At 43.4% G+C, this 14,665-nt stretch overlaps 1 pseudogene; it reads right to left on the bottom strand.

The window, feature by feature from the left end:
- Positions 1–3,092: 3,092 nt before the first annotated feature.
- LOC608613 lies at positions 3,093–3,806 on the bottom strand (annotated as a pseudogene).
- Positions 3,807–14,665: the final 10,859 nt, after the last annotated feature.

The raw sequence follows: 14,665 nt of genomic DNA on the forward strand, positions 1-14,665 counted from the left end.
TTCCTGTTCACCTTGTTCTTCACTAGGAACTTTGGTCCCCACTAAGCCTGAAGGACACAACTCTCCCACTCTATTCATCATCAGCAGTGAGACCCTAGCTCAGTTCCTATTGTTGTATAAACCTCTTCAACTCATCTTTCAAAAACAGATGGCAACCGATCATGAACGTTAAAGATGCGGTTTTTGGTGAAGCAATCAGCATTCTATCCTAGCACAAAGTAGCCACAGACTACACCACAGTTAACTTCATTCCTCAAAGGGGCTTCAAAGGGGCATGGTCTGCTGCCCGGAGCATCACAGACAGTAAAGTAAAGGTTATTGAGAATTACTGAACCTGAGGACATAGATTTGTTCTTATCAGGATGGCAGTGGCCCCCTCTTTGGGGGGCCAGCAGTACATGGAACAGTACCCAATGTGAGTGTGAGTTTGCGTGTGCTCATGCGTGCTTGTGTGTGTTGGCCCATTTCTGCCCAAGCATAGGCGCTCCCTTTCTAAAGCTGCTTCCTCATTTGCCCTCAGCTTTTGTCCTATAAAGAGGAAAATTTGCGAGGGGCGTGGGCAATGATAAGAAAAGTTCACCTACATCAGAAAACATTTGATTGACCCCATCACAACATCAGCAAAAATAAAACAGCAGGAAAGGCCAGCCTACTGCCTGCCTGGTCTCTGGAGCCCCAGACAATCCGAATATGGTAACAGAGCTTGATAAAAATAAAAAATAATAAAAAAAAATGACACCGTGCCACCTAGTTATGATTGCTCTGAAAAACATCCCTTTCATAATAATCTTATTAGGAGAAAGAGAGTGGGGTTTTTGTGTCTTCTTTGTGAAGAGCAATTTACTTTTATGGATAGTAAAAAGAAAATAAATTCTCCTGAAATGACTCCTTGGTGGATCAGGGTCCACGCAGCTCATTCTGTGTTTATAGATAAGCAAAAGGTCAATTGAATGTTATGTGTTTTATGTGTGGCCTGCTTAGACGCCGCACAGCATGGTGTGGGGAGGGAGCTGGTTGGCTAATTCAACCTTTCTTTCCTCGGCCTGAGAGACTGGTTTGAGGGGAGATTTCTGTGCCAGGGGCCATCAGGGAAATACCTAGCAATCACCTGTCAGGAGGTATTTGTTTTGCTGGTGGGATTTAATACTCCATACGAGATTAGAATGTGTTGTTTTTGTCACTGTGGAAAATATACAGATAATTTTTCAGGCACCTGTTTGACAGGCTCCAAAGGAGTGGCATATGTGTCTCTGATTAATGACTTCCTCTTGTGTTCCTCATGTCATTGTGACATTTCATTAAAATATAAAAGCAGGACCCCGTTTGGAGATAGTAGGCAAGGTCTGTGCCCAGATCCTGTTCTGGGAGAGGTGGAGGGTCCTGAGTTTCGATTCCTCTCTAATACACAGTGTGAAATCACAATTAGTTCTCACTTGGGAGAGCCTGTGCTTTCCTTAGTACTTTTCTCATTTATTCAACAAATATTTAATTAGCACCATGTGCAAAAGTCTACATGCAAGACCCAGAAAGGACCTTGCCCTTAAAATGTTTGATTTCTAATAGAGATGGGAAGGAGGATGAATTCAATAGGCTCAAGTGCCTTTTGATTTTTTGTGGGGGTTTTTTTGTGTGTGTTAAGTTAAAATGTTTTATTTATTTTTTGTATATTTTTATTGGGGTTCGATTTGCCAACATATAGCATAACACCCAGTGCTCATCCCATCAAGTGCTCCCCTCAGTGCCCGTCACTCAGTCACCCCATCCCCCCACCCACCTCCCTTTCCACCACCCCTTGTTCGATTCCCAGAGTTAGGAGTCTCTCACGTTCTGTCACCCTCACTGATATTTCCCACTCATTTTCTCTCCTTTTCCCTTTATTCCCTTTCACTATTTTTTATATGCCCCAAATGAATGAGACCATATAATGTTTGTCCTTCTCCGATTGACTTACTTCACTCAGCATAATACCCTCCAGTTCCATCCACGTTGAAGCAAATGGTGGGTATTTGTCGTTTCTAATGGCTGAGTAATATTCCATTGTATACATAGACCACATCTTCTTTATCCACTCATCTTTCCATGGACACCGAGGCTCAAGTGCCTTTTGTATACTCCCTCCCTAGCTATTGAGAGTCTAACGGAAAAAAGCAAGAAGGGTGGCTAATACTTTGGGAGCACCTATTACTATCCAGATAATATATTAGGCATTTGCACAAGATTTTTCCCACTTTATCCATGTAAATATGCTTATCTCCATTTGGGGGGGATAAGGAAATTGAGGCTCACAGAGATCTTGGCAGTAAGGAGAGATCAGAATTGAAAACCAAGGTCATGTGGCTGCTACTGAGTGATAAAGAGGGGACTGGGCAGTGGGTGGGAAGCAGGATGGCATGTAGGGGTGGGAGGGGGTAGCAGGTGGGCATGCAAATAAAGAGCTTTTCAGAGGAAGTGGTGTTGTACTGAGTACTAAAGGGAACAGGATATAAAAGCAAGTGTTAGACTGAAGACAAGGCAAAGGCCAAGTTGCTCTGGACAGATGGCAGTGACCTCTGTACCCCACCCATGTTCTCTTTTTTTTTTTTTTCCACGTAAACCTTTCGTTTTAATAAATAAGACATATTCATGGCTTAGGTTTTAAATCACATTTACAGATGAGAAACACTTCTAGGCCCAAACAGGTTAGCGGTGAATCGACTACTGCTGGGAGGAATGCACGGCCCCCATGCACTTTAAGCCTAAGAGCAAAGACTTCATGTCAGAGAACACCGTACACATCACCTCTAGGCTCAAGAACTGGAAGCAGAGGACTGGAGGGAGAGTGGAGACTTGGTGAAGCTCCTGCGACCACCATCTGATACCCTCACCTTCACACTACAGAAGCTGACGAAAGTTGTGCTACTTTTAGATAAGCTAAGAAGGAGCTTTCCTGATTATATGAAGTGAAACTTTCTCTCTATTGTTAACAATTAGCATAAGGGCATTAGCTACACAGAGAATCCACTGACAAATACAGACTATGAGAACAGGGAAGAGGAAGCCACACAGATATCTCGTTTCTTCAAATATCAGAAACTTCCACGCCACAGCAGGAGAGCAGTGGATGAACTCTACCTCTCCCAAAGGTTTAGTCCAAAAACTTCCTGCTGGCATTTCCACCAAATAAGGCTCCCTGTACTTCTGGCATCATCTGCTGGGCTATGAGGTCCAGCCGGCTTTCTAGAGTATTGGAAACCTTTATTTTACGATCCCCATTATAGATCTCCACTCCACCAGCTCTTTCCTCAGGCAGATAGGATTCCTGATCAATTTGAACATCAACATCTTTTTTGGTGGCAATTTTGTACATAGGAATCGCTTTTTGCACTTCAGCCTTTACCAGAGGGAGATCCTATTTCCTGCAACAAACAGTCATCTGGGGCTCCAGCAATTGGTGCAAACCCTGGAAGACCAGTCCATCCAGCAGCACTTGGTACTTGGTTGTATCTTTTACCACTTTGCTGAGTTTCTGTTTTGCTTCATTTAGTAGGTCTGCAATAAGGTCACCTTTTGCTCTGAGGACTTAGAGCCTTGCTTGATTCATCAAATTAGACATCTGAATTTTCTTCTGCTGCTCAATCTGCTTTTCTTTCTTCTCATAGTATTCCATAATCTTCAGGCTTTGGGTTTGCACAAGGCGACCTTTCTCAATGTTGAACTCTTCCTCTGCCTTTGCATCTATTTCCTCTGCTTTTTTCATTGGCTTCTTGTTCAATAAAAGCCATCGTATGCTTAATCTACTTCTGCACGTTGGCATCGCTGAGGGCCATGGCGAAAGCTGTGCTAGGCCGGAAGGCCACTGGCTCGAGCTTAGCCTGGAAGGCAGAGGCGGAAAGCAGGAAAAGAAAATCCTGTGGAGGTATCGGCTTCCTTTGGTTTATCCCGTGTTCTCTTTAATGGGGCAGAGAAGCTAGTGAGAGGGAGCACTTCTCTCCCTGCCAGAACCCAGAAGAGTAACAGGGGTCAGTGAGCACACTCTGTTGCCCAAGCTCCCTCTCCATGGTGGCTCCTGTGGTTGTCACTTCCCTCACACACCCCGGTCTCCTTCCCTGTTCCTCCTGCCTTTTCCCTGGGAGCACACTGATGTTGTCCAGCAACCTCAAGCACCACTTCTGTTCAGATCCACCCAAGTGATCTTCTGGCCACTCTTCAGCCTTGACCTCCGGCTCCTGATCTGCCAAAATGTCAGCTCTGATTTTGAGTCACACTTGTGAGTGGCCCTCCTTCAGATCCCTGTTTCCCCAGCTTTGTTCAAGTCAGAACTCTAGTCCACCTGGGCTATAATGGTCCCTTAAATAGCTCCTCCTTCTGTTCCTTCTAGACCCCCTGCAAATGATGGTGGAACTGTGTTCAGAGGCCTCTCTCTTACCATTCTGTGAGCAATCCTAGACAGAGATTGCTGTGATTCCTCTTTGCCTTCCAAGTATCTGGCAATCTCTAAGCTGTCAGTGATGTCTGTAGGTTGAACACCCCATCCCAGGCCCCCAATCTATCCTGCACATGACTACAGGCTCAACCTTCTAACCCCCTGCTAGGAAAACCCAGTGGCTACCCATTATAAACAGGAGAAGGCTTCCACTCCATAGTCTTCCATTGGAGGCCATTTACAAACTGGCCCTGGGAAGTCCCATCTTTTACCACTCTTCAAGAACCACTCACCATTCCAGCAAATTCTGCTCCTTCCCTCCCCATCACGTCTGTGCTTTCCTGGTGCTTTCATTGCTTCCTTCCCTCCTTCTCTTTTCCTAACTAAATCCCACTCATTTTACAAAGCAGGATTTGAATCCCATCCTATTCACAAATCTACCTAGATTTGTCTAGCCTGAAGTCAGGTTATTAAGGTCTAGAGCACTCATACATCCTCCCCAGCTACCTTCCCCTGTGAAAGAGCCACTACAGGGCTCAGACTTCTCTCTCCGCTAGCCTGTAGACACAATGAAGGCCGGGCCCCTTGGCACACAGGATATTTGCATCTCTGATGTATGCTGCACATGATGGATGCTGAATAAAGCTGTCGTTATATATCATCTTCCAGAACTTGCGAAAGAGAATTCTTCAAATGCACCCTTTCTTTCTTGCATGAGTCAGATTCCAATCGTTATTCAACACGCACGCACAGTACAAGTCAACTCAGATCCTGTAAGCCAAGCCTTTGCAAGGCTTCTTCGGAGGTGGCCGTGTCTGCGGGGCACATACCTGCTCTGACTAGCAAATGGGCTGGGTGTGTGACATTTCAATGGCAGGTTCAGTTAGGGACTGTGATCCAGATACAGTATTTGATGCCTGGAATGGGAGCCACTTGTTCTTTATTGAGGGAATTTTGAAAACCAGGCTTCTAACAATCAGAAGGACTTGCTGACTCAGCACTGGGTATACTTTCCATTTAGGCCATTCCACCCCAACCTAAAACTCATTTTAGACTTTCGCTACATTACGGCCCAGATACTAAATAGTTTATGCTAGGACATGCTGCCTAATGAATGGTACACTGACTTTCTCAGCTTAATTAAATATCTACCTGGAGGGATTACAGCCAAGCAGTGGCTGAAACTTGAAATCCTACCCGCCCGCCCCTGTATACTTCCTGCACCTGAATGGCCAGGCTAGAATGTCCCAAAGAAAGAAGTCTGTTGTGAAAAGGGGTTGCATTACCTGTCCATCCAGTGGGATGAATTTTCATCATGCTGAAAAATCTTAAGCTGAGCAAGACTCAGGGACCTTTGCAAGGGGAGAAAGGTGAGTGGGAATTTGTACTGACTTTGCAAACTAATCCCTGCCCTGAACACTGATACGGAACCAAGCCCTCCCCTTCTTAACTGTCTTAAAAAGAAATACAGGAATTATGAAAGAGGGTGGAATTTCAACCTCAGCCACTTTTAACTCTGTAAGTACGCGCATAATTTCCCCCAGACAATGACCTTGTGTTTCAGAGCTTCATATTAGTATCAGTTTGCTCTTTAACCAAAGATTTCAGATGCACGTACAGTTTGCCAAGTGGAGGGTCCATCTCTAGTTCCCGCGTGTCTATTCCCTGTTCCTTCCAAAAGGCCACTGGGAGCACTCTCGCCAGGACAGCATTCCTGTGGTGACACCAAAGGAAACTGCTACCTCATGAGAAGAGACAATTTGGTTTTACATTAAAGTCTGTGCATATAACTCCAAGAGGCTGTGTCATTGTGGGACTATCTCTAAACGAGAGGTTGCAAATAGCAAATTGCCCCACGCCCTGCCAGATGGGCAAGTCTGTGATAACCAAAATCTATATCCCACATCCTCTTTTGCTGATGGCTCAGTAATAATTTTGGCAAAGGCCGTGAAGTTTGGGATCAGATGAACCTGGGATCAAATCAAAGATGTGAGACTTTGGGAGAGTCCCTTGATATCTCTGGATTTTTCCTCTATACAGAGGGTGAAAGAATACCTGGTTCCCAAGATGGTGGTGAGGATGAACGGAGACAATGGTGTCAAGGTGTTCTGCACCATGCGTGGCACATGGCAGGTGTGACATAGCATGTAGTTCATTTCTCCTCTCTTCTCCAGCAGTGAATTTGATGGTGTTCATATTATGCCAAAGGGGATTGTTACTCTAATTTTGTAAACATTCTAATAATTTACCATCGTTAAGTAACAAAAGGGGAAATCATGGCTTACTGGTCTCATGTCACTTATCCAGAACTTCATCAATCGCTGAATTAATGTCTGGTTGTGACTTTTGTTCTATCAGGAAGCAATAATTAGTGGCTCCCATCCTTGGTGAAAACCAAGATTAAGGAGGTAAGAGAAACGGCCATACAAAAACTCAAAGCTGTGCATCAAGTCCTTTTTTCTATCGAAGAAACTGGTGTTTTCTTAATGGGCGCCCATGTGGGTTTACTCTCGATCCTTCTTTAATTCCATTATATCTATCTCAATTGCTCAACTGCAACATAGATTCGAATATTTTATGATACTTAATTTCAAGAAGATGGCTTCACCATGGTAGCAAAATAACAACAAATGTAATGGAAAATATATTAAATATAATTCCCTACTGCACAGAATTTTATAAATGTCATCAATATTTATACAGCATGTAAGCGGTAAATCAAAGCTATCTAGGACTTAGGAAGAAAGCATATACGTACAAGAGCCCTTCCTGATAGTGCAATTTTCTCTGCTTCGATTAAAGGAAAATATGCTGGGATGTTTCTTTGTTATAACAGCTTCTCTACTATGTTTGAAAATTGTTCTTTATTCCAAAAGTATCCCATTTTTTCCTCATTAGATCCATTGTTCTTATTTACCTTCTTAAAGTGAACCTGCCTTGGGCCACATTTGTCAGGGTGTAACAAATGTAATGTTATCAAAGAAGCGAGCAGCGGGAAGGGAGGAGTCAGACCAAAGATGAAGGCATCTTATATAGGTATTCAGTTGTACTCATAAGAGAGAAATCATGGTAAAAAGGTAAAAGGTAATCAGGTAAAAAAAAAAAAAAAAATGCAGTTAAACTCTTTGTGGAGTCATAGTGAGCCAATAGGGTTTTCTCACATCAGAGATACTGAGCTATTTCCCATCCAGCCCAGCGTCATAGAATAGCATTTTTGAAATCACTGACAACAGAGGAAAATGTATTATTTTGATAATGCTGCATTAGACCCCCACTGACATCTCGGTCAGAGCCTCAGGTCTTGACCTCGTTAAGCCACCCAATCTGTGCCTGCTGCTGTGACCTTGTTGGCTTTCAGTTAAGGGAGATGAGAAGCCTGCATTCCTCTTGATTTCTAAATCACAAAGTAGGCACTGAAGCTTCCATTTCTTCTTTATCAACTTATTTTAATTTGTTGTCTGGAATTAAGGTAAATAATGAGATCACAGCATGTGACTCAGTGGTGATCAATCCCTCCACTTTGAAAAGCAGAAATGATGACCAGTGTTTCTAGGGCAGCGACTACACACTTGGTGTTTTCCATCCATCTTGACGTCACCCTTGCAACAGCTGTTTGAGATGAGTATTACTTTACAGCTAAAAAGATGAATGTGAGCAATGTCACAGAACTTGTCAAATGTCACACAGTAAAGGGTGGAATCAGAGTTCAAACAGACATGTTCAACTCGAGACCCCTCTTTCTTTCTAATCCACTAGGCTACCTCTCGGAACTAATATACTTCACTTCATATGGACAGAGACTCCCAACAGACCTGTCAGGTTTTTTTTTTTTTTTTTCTCCCTGATGGCATTCCTGGGAATCTGCTGCAGAGAGTTTTATTTTTTAATAGTTATTTATTTGAGAGAGAGAGACAGCATAAGCAGGAGGGGCAGAGGGAGAAAGAGAGAATTTCCAGCAGACTCCACACCCAGCACAGAGCCCGATGCTGGCCTCAATCTCATCACCCTACCCTGAGATCATGACACGAGCCCAAATCATGAATCAGGCTCTCAACCGCCAGAGGCACTCAGGTGCCCCTAGAAATAATTTTTAAAAGTAAACACATTTCACAAAGAGTTTTTATTTGGTAGAGTGAAAATTACCATATACCAAATCCACCATCAACACCTGTACTTCCTTGCATCCCTGGTCCTGCATTACCTCTTTTCCTCTATGGGAAGAAATTAGGTTAGGCTGCAAACCCTAACACCAAACAGGTCACCAGTTTCCTAAAACAGAATCTCTTCGGGGATGAAGAATCACATCAAACATCCCTCACTGACAGCCTTTTCATCTCAGAACTACTACCTCCAATTTTGGGAGTTGCCCAAAAACAAGAGAAGAAATACAAAGACAGGACAGGCTCTGGGAGTAAAGGTCAGCCTCAGTGCTGCCAAGAGCAGAGTCAGCAAGTGATGTTCATAAACAACCTCAATTACATTTCACCTCCTCTGCACAGCTGGGTCATCCCACCGAGTGATGTTCCCATCACCAGATGTGCTGATTCTCCGATGCGACGTAAGATCACAGTGCATCTGACACACATGTATTTAGTGCCAAGGATCATTGCGCTCCCAGGTCAGCATTTTTCTCACTTCTCAAGTAAATCAGGCATGACAAAACAATGTGTGATCCATGTTTTTCTCCCTTCCAGATATGCTATTCAATCAATACCAATTCCCAGTGGTAACCACCAAGGCGGGTGCTTTTACTCAGAGAGGGCACACTCCCCACCTGGAGGCATAACAACACTGAACAGACACAATGAAAGTAACATCACCCCAGTGGGGATATACTTGGAATCATTCATCTTCCTAGAAGTGCTGTGAGCCCAGGAAGGACAGGTTGGAGAAGCCTATACTCTTACACACCATCTTTCCCACCTAGCCTTTTACCTGCACTCAGAAATATTTCTCAATAAATAGGCCATAAACTTACATTTTTCTGGCAGCCCCGGTGGTGCAGCGGTTTAGCGCCACCTGCAGCCCAGGGCGTGATCCTGGAGACCCTGGATCGAGTCCCACATCAGGCTCTCTGCATGGAGCCTGCTTCTCCCTCTTCCTGTGTCTCTGCCTTTCTCTCTCTCTCTCTCTCTCTCTCTCTCTGTGTGTGTCTCTATGAATAAATAAATAAAATCTTTTAAAAAAAACAAAAAAACTTACATTTTTCAAAGTAGACAGCATAGTAGAATATTGACTTGGTATTTGGTGAGTTAAATAAGACTGCATTGCATCTCAATGGGAGTGCCCTGGTAATAGAGACCACTCACGATTACCCCCAAGAAATGGGGGTTGTGTAAATGGTTACCTACCAGCAACTGGCTTATTTAATCAAAACAGTCAGAGATTTTTGTACATTATGCCTGACACTAGTCCCAGGCCTTGTCATTTCTAGTGGAAGTACAAAATCTTCAGTGGTCCTATTGCAAAGAAGTCTTTTATCATATGCCTTTTTTATGCACTGAATGGTTGTATCCCCCCAAATTCATGTGCTGAAGCCCTAACCTCCATTTTGATGGCATTTGGAGCTGAGATTTTTGGGAGGTAAATAGGGTTACATTAGCTCATGTAGGTGGGGCCCTCATGAGGAGATTATTGGCTAATAAGAAGAGAAAGAGAGAGATCTCTCCATGTGCTCACAGTGAAGAAGGCCAAGTGACGACCTAGCTAGAAGTTGGCCATCTACAATCCAGGAAGCAGGCTCTTGCCAGGATCCAAATAAGCTAATACTTTCATCACCGACTTCCAGCCTCCAAAATCGTGGGAAATCAGTATCTATTGTTCCACCCATCCAGTCTATAGTATTTTGTCATAGCAGCCTGAGCTAAGGCACAATATTCCTTTTAATCAAATTTAGCTAATACCATCACCCACATATGTGGGAAAAAAAATTAGGAGCAATAGGGTGAAGGTCATACAAGGTCATGATCCAGGTATGGCCAGATTTAGAATGGTCAGCTGTCACCTGATCTGAACAAAGCCCCTGAAAATGCTTCTCACCACATTCACCCCCAATTATATTTCTGTTCCAGAGCAAAAACAACTGTAATAGGTTGGGGGCAGAAATGCAAGTCAAGTGCCTACATCTCATAAAATCAGAATCAGAACACATGAACAGACAAGGTACTTCTGGAAGCTGTAGGACAGGAAGACTCAGTTCAGAGCAAGAATGCACAGCCATTGCAATTATTGTGCATGGAAAACATTTTTTCTTCCCCTTAATTTTTGCCAAAACGTGTGTGAACATGATTGTACATAACACTCTTCAGCTTGTGACTGAAATTCATCCAAAATGACTTAAACACCTGAGAGAAAGTGCCAGAGTGTGGCTTTAGACACCTGTTCCTGGTGGCTGTCTCCTTGGCACTGAGTGGTATAGCCCACCAGACTTCAGTTCCATTTCCTCTGGGTCAGCCTTATTTCTCAGGCAATTTCTCCTGCTGTGGATAGAGAATAGAGCACCAGAAGCCTGGGGTTTGCAGTCCAGACACAAGGAACAAGAGACGTGGGGCCGATGGTCACTGGCCAGCATGGTTCACAGGCACCCCTGACCAGGCCTAAGTAGCCATGGGCCCAACTTTGGACCCGTCCCCACCCAAGAGACTGGTGTCTGAGAATTGCCACCCCCAAATCAGAGTGAGGGCAGGAGAGGATCAGCTTCCCACAAAGAAATGTTGCTATTCCTGTGTGTGAGAGGAAAAGCTGCTGCAGCAACAGACCAATAGACACCATAACTCATTCAACTTCCTTCCATTTAAGGGTCTTTATTGTATTATAGGCATTGTATATGTTTGTATGTCCTTCTAACACTGACTGTCATGTGAAAATGTGTGGTTGCTGCAAACTCCGTTCAAAATACAACAGGTTAGGGACACCTGGATAGCTCAGTGGTTTAGCGTCTCTGTTTGGTTGAGGTGATCCCGGGGTCCTAAGATCAAGTCCCACATCAGGCTCCTCGGGGGGAGCCTGTTTTCTTCCTCTGTCTATGTCTATGCCTCTCTCTGTGTGTCTCTCATGAATAAATAAATAAAATCTTTTTAAAAAATACAATAAGTTAGGCCATAATGAAAACCTTAAAATTTTCTTAAAAACTCAGTTAAATGTTTCAAATTTATGCTTTTATCAAAACATACAGCATCCTATGGAAATGTATGCATATGTGTGTATTGTGTGAGCAGATATGTGTATTGTGTGGACACCTATGCACATACAAGCATGTGTTTATTATAAACCAACCTCCCACCTTTCCCTTGCACTTCTTTCCTTCCCAGCCAGCCATTGTTCTAATAGCTGGGAGTATAACTCTGAACCAGAGACATCAGCTCTTTGCCTCATATCACTTGCTTATGGGGGTACAGGAGAAGACAGAAAATAAAAAAACAAGCAAAATGGGAATGCTAACTTGTGTTAAAGAAATTGGCCGGATGCTGAGTCTGTCCCCTATAGATCTGGCATTCATGACCTTTAAAGAAGGCTGGGTCTCACCACTGGTGGGGTTCCCGGAACTTGCTATAGGAGAAAGAGCCAAGCTGGTCCTCCTTCCCCTGCAGGAACATCTCCTGGCTTGGGGCTCTTGGTAACCCTCCCCGTCCTGCCTCACTACTGCCTCATGCTTCCCAGTCTTCTGCTGGAAGTCCTTACAGGGAATAAACTTCTGTTTCATTCATTTATTTTTTAAGATTTTATTTATTTATGCATAAGAGACACACACAGAGAGGCAGAGACATAGGCAGAGGGAGAAGCAGATTCCCTAGGAAGAGCCTGATGTGGGACTCAATCCCAGGACCCCAGGATCACATCCTGAGCCAATGGCAGATGCTCAACCACTGAACCACCCAAGTGCTCCCAAGCTTCTGTTTTAATGTTTCTAGTTGGGCTTTAAACCTACCTGGGGATGCCTCATCCTGGTTTTGTTACTGCTCTGCTTTGTTAGACATCATGAGTTTTGATCTCCTGTATCCCAAATAAATCCTCTAATTTTTTTCTATGCATGTCCTTTCATAATTTTGCAACTCTACATTTGTTATTGCTGTTTTAGATTGAATAAAAGCAGTAAGATTGTGGATATGAGAAAATTACTAAATTTGAGGACAACATTAACTGAGAGCTGGCAGGGGCTTTGCTTGTGTTGATACGTCTACCCCCATGCTAAGAAGGATGCTCAGCATTTGTAGTTGAATGGGCCATTGAAAGTTCCTAGTTATGAACTTCTACCTTTTGGCCACCCCATTAACTGTTTTGATAATTCTGCACTCACTGAGATTGATACCCACATCTTCCTTGCCCATCCTCTTTTCCCTCACAGTCACTCCCTTAAATATGGCCCACATTCACACGACAGACCTTCTCCCCACTTCCTCTGTCTTGGGGTTTACTGTCTCCAACTCTCTTATTTAAAAATTTATACAAATATAAATATATGTATGCATCCAGAGTTGTTTGCTGACTTCAAATCCCCTTCTGTGTTTGCACATAATGTCACATGTATCCTAAAATACCTCAAACTATAATCTTTGTTGCTATTCCATTTCAATTCATTGTATCATTACATTTTAATCTCCAGGAAGGATTCAGAAGCTCCAGGAAATAAAAGGGCTTATAAAATGATATAAGCCTTGAGAGCTTCACTGTGTACGATTATCCTACCACACCACCGTCTTCGGAGTAATGCAGCTCAGGCTTTATCAATGCTTTTTCAGGTTTTTGCAGTTTGAGCATAATCTCCAGAATGCTCTGAATCTTATCCTCCACATGGCCTTGTAAGAAATCAAAGTGTGCACAGATTCAACACGGTGAGTGCTAAGCAACTTATTTCAAAAGCCTGGGGTAGAACTTTGCAGTGCTTATAAAGGGTGAGTGATTTCAATTAAATTGCCCTAGAACCTAGTGCTCCCAATGTTCCTCAAGGATCAAGATACCATAGTTATTTCCCTAAAAAACAAATATCTACCATGTGGACCTTCTTTTCTCTCTGTTCCCACCCTGAGGCAGGGAGCTCTGCCTTTCAGAACATGCCTACATTTCTTTGACTTCCTTCCCAGTTCTGGGAACTTGGTCTACTTACTATCTTTATTTCTCAGCTTCCTCGTTGGTAAAATGGGGTTAATAGCAGCACTCACTAATGAAGTTGTCAGCATTACACGAGAGAATTCACATGAAAGGATTATCTGGGGGGCTTAGTGGTTGAGTGTCTGTCTTTGGCTCCTGGGGTCCTGGGATCGAGTCCAGCATCAGGCTCCCCTTAGGAAGCTTGCTTCTCCCTCGGCCTATGTCTCTGCCTCTCTCTGTGTGCCTCTCATGAATAAGTTAAATCTTAAAAGAAAAAAGAATGAAAGTGCTTAGCCCATAATGACCCAGCAGCCAGCACATAGTATGTTTTCAATAAATACAAGCCTTTGCAATTGTGATTAAAAAACAAAAAAACCCTCCCTCTTCCCAAGGAAATAATGCAGGGTTTGAGATGAAGGAACTAGAAGATTTTGTAGAGAGAATATGGATGTGATTTAAAAATCTAAAAGTAATGGTGGTGAAATAGTTCTGGTCCAGTCAAGAGGTCTGGATTGAGTTCTGACTCTGTAGCTAATCAATTGTGTGACTTAGGCTGAACACATATTTTCTGGACACCGACCATTTGCTGGATTCTGAGGATTCAGAGAGGCTACTAAACACTGTCCCTATCCTTCAGACATTCACAGACTGGTAGAAAAGAGAATTGTGTGAACACAGAAATCAAATACTATGTGATCCGCACAACAAAACAATTATAGAAAGGGGAACAATTTCTAGTCTCTGGAGGGTCAAAGAAGGCTTCTCAGAGGGGAGGTTGGCAGCAAGTCTGGGTTTAATTGATGTGAGTACAATTGGGGAGGGGGAGCCAGACAGATTTGAGACAAAAATTCAAATCAGCACCATAGAGCCAAATGAAATAAGTTAATGACCCTGCACTGAGCCTCAGTTTCTTCCTCTGTAAACCACTTGATTTGTCAGATTCTTATAAGGATTAGAAATTACACATATAAGGGCAGCCCAGGTGGCTCAGTGGTTTAGCGCCTGCCTTCGGCCCAGGGTGGAATCCTGGAGACCCGGGATGGAGTCCCACGTCAGGCTCCCTGCATGGAACCTGTTTCTCCCTCTGCCTCTCTGTGTGTGTGTGTGTGTGTCTCATGAATTAAAAAAAAAAAAAGAAAAAGAAAAAAAAGAAAAAAGAAACACATATAAAGCAAC

This window comes from Canis lupus, chromosome 3, assembly GCF_011100685.1.
Source record: "Canis lupus familiaris isolate Mischka breed German Shepherd chromosome 3, alternate assembly UU_Cfam_GSD_1.0, whole genome shotgun sequence".
Taxonomy (NCBI): Eukaryota; Metazoa; Chordata; class Mammalia; order Carnivora; family Canidae; genus Canis; species Canis lupus.